This window comes from Nematolebias whitei, chromosome 22 (genome assembly GCF_014905685.2).
Source record: "Nematolebias whitei isolate Nwh7 chromosome 22, NemWhi1, whole genome shotgun sequence".
Classification (NCBI taxonomy): domain Eukaryota; kingdom Metazoa; phylum Chordata; class Actinopteri; order Cyprinodontiformes; family Rivulidae; genus Nematolebias; species Nematolebias whitei.
In genome coordinates, this window is record NC_056519.1 from 1,214,489 (window position 1) to 1,217,722 (window position 3,234).

Consider the following 3,234-nt stretch of genomic DNA (forward strand, 5'->3'; position numbering starts at 1 on the left):
TTCAGACTATTTGCTTTAATTTTGGAAGTGGGTGGGGTGTCAGCTTCTCTCAGCTACCGGGTTGTTGAGTTTGGAGAAAATCCTTCTGATTTATCTGATACTCCAGCAACATAAGGAATGACCATGTTTTTCTGACTCTTCTTCTCCTGGTTCTGTTCAGTGGTGTGTTTTCAAGGATTCAATGATTCAAGGTTCTTTATTTGTTGTTCCACCACATGTACCACATGTGGTGGAATGAAATTATGTTCACAGGGTCCCAGTTGCATCCAAGAAAAGTAATAAAATGTCAAAGAAATCAGTAATAAGATCTAAGATATGAACTGAGAAAAATGTTAACTAAAAACACGCTGAACAGCAGCACGAACATGAGTCTGTGTGAGCAGATGGGTACAAATGAACACAGCAACATGAAACAGATCAGCAGCAACATGAAACAGATCAGCAGCAACATGAAACAGTTCAGCAGCAACACAAAACAGATCAGCAGCAACATGAAACAGATCAGCAGCAACATGATGTAATTTTTCACAGTGATTCTCCTGGTCAGAGATTCATGAGTCTAACAGCCTCAGGGTAGAAGCTGTTCCTCAGTCTAGTGGTTCTACACTTAATGCTCCTCAACCTCCTTCCTGAGGGGAGCGGGGCAAAAAGTGTGGATATCCTAACTGGGCTTTTGTCAAGTCAGCAAGGAAATCAACAATCCTCTACTATCTATTAATATCCCCTGTTCACTCTGCTCACGTATGATTGTGCAGCTACCCATCCAGGCTGTCACATTGTAAAGTTTGCGGATGATACAGCGGTGGTGGGATGCATCACAAACAATGATGAGTCCAGCTACAGGCAAGAGGTGGAACACCTGGAGAGCTGGTGTAAAGAGAATAACCTTCACATCAATGTGAAGACGACAAAGGAGATGATTGTGGACTTGAGAAGGAACAACCCCCCCCACCCACCCCCCACCCCAAAAAAACAAACAAACAAAAAAAAACATAAGAGGATCTGCGGTGGAAGTGGTCTCCAGCTACAAGTACTTGTGTGTGCACCTGAACAACAACCTCAGCTGGAGCAACAACACCACCAGCCTGATGAAGAAAGATCATCAGTGACTCTACTTCCTCAGACGGCTGAGGCGAGCTGGTCTGGAAGCTCAGTCCTCACCTCCTTCTACAGGTGTGCAGTGGAGAGCATCCTGTGCTCCAGCATCAACGTGTGGCATGGAGGCTGCACAGCTGCAGAAAGAAAAGCTTTGCAGAGAGTGGTGAAGGCTGCACAGAAATCTGTTGGAGTCAGTCTCCCCACCATCACAGACATCTACACCTCCAGATGCAGGAAGAAAACCACCTGCATCATGAAGGACCACACTCACCCAGCACATACACTTTTTGCCCCACTCCCCTCAGGAAGGAGGTTGAGGAGCATTAAGTGTAGAACCACTAGACTGAGGAACAGCTTCTACCCTGAGGCTGTTAGACTCATGAATATCTAACCAGAATAATCACTGTGAAAAATCACATCATGTTGCTGCTGATCTGTTTCATGTTGCTGCTGATCTGTTTCATGTTGATGTGTTCATTCGTGCTCATCTGCTCACACAGACTCATGTTCATGCTGATGTTCGATGTAATGTTTTTATACTGTTAGTGCTTAGTGTATATTTAGTTGATGTTTTTCTTAGTTCATATCTTTGATCTTATTTGATCTGTTTTTCTTATACATTTTATTGTTGGATGTAACTGGGACCCTGTGTAAATAACTTCGCTCCACCACATGAGGTGCAAATGACAATAAAGAATCTCTGACTCTGAAATTAAGCAGATCAAGACATGGTTATTAATTAAGGGAAATACATCTTTAAAGAGTCTGGTTGGGATGAGATCTAGCAGATGTGATGGTTTCGATGAAGCTATTATTTTTGACAATTCAGAGTTCAACTGGACAAAAACTGTCCAAACAAAAATCAGGTTCTAGCGACATTTTTAAAGTTGTCTCATCTGACACAGAACCGGAGGTGATAGTAGGAATGTTGGATTTAATTTTTCTCTAATTGAAACAATTTTATTTATAAAGTAAAAATCCAGGACTGACTCTGATCCAGGACTGACTCTGATCCAGGACCGACTCTGCTCCAGGACCGACTCTGCTCCAGGACCGACTCTGATCCAGGACTGACTCTGATCCATGTTTGGGACTGAAAACATCCAGAACAGCTTTTGAGGTTTGACCAGTTTTTCAACAGAAAAAGAAGTGGACTGTTTGAATAAAAAGTTGTTTCCTCAGAATCAGTACGAGTCCATCAGAACCAAGATCTCCTGATCAATATGACACAAAGTGGACCAAAGTCCGTTCTGTGAGAAGAATCTTTATTTCACGTGTTGGACCCATTTTCATGCATCACTGCCCATAAAAACATCACCTGGAGCAAAATGTGTTGCAACATTATTCACAGCACAGAAACAACAGCTCAACCTTTGGTTTACTACTAAAAACTGATAAAGATGTCTCTGTTGGCCCCCGAGGGACCTCCTGGGGTCCAGATCTGTCTACGTCAAACCATCCAGCAGAACCAAAGCAGAAACCAGGTGGGTTCAAACATCAGAGCAAAGCAGAGAAGGACACTGACCGTTTGTGAGGAGGTTTTTGAAATGTTACATTTTTAATCAGAAGGTTAAAAAACAGGAAGTTTGATCCAAATCGGTCCCTGGGACAGGACAAATGTCTCTTTTTTTGGTCCAACTTAAGGAAACTGCTCCTGAGTCTGAAGACATTCAGAGCCTTCAAACTGAGACTGAAGACAACAAGAACTCAACCTTCTCCTCGTTTCTTTAAAAACTCACTGATTAGCATGTGACCTTGTCCCGATGAACCAAACACACAGCAGAACCTCTGGTTCTGGTTCAGGAGGAAGACTGGTTTACAGATCTGCTGATGGCCCAAAATATCTTAGGGGTCGTTTTCAGATTTCTACGGTGCCACAAGGTGAGGTCAGGGGGGAAATGGGCACCCCAAACCCCCCTCCCCCACAGTCAACCAGCTTTATGTGCATATTCTGACAGAGTGAGATGGATGTCTCGTTAAGAGGGAACATCCTAAAGAAGAAGAAGTGATTGACCCAACAGAGACCAACGAGGACAGGGACGCATCAGAATTAACAGACTGATGAAGACAGAGACGCAGAAGATTGGACAGAGACCGTGAGGACAGAGACGCAGCAGATTGGACGGAGACCGTGAG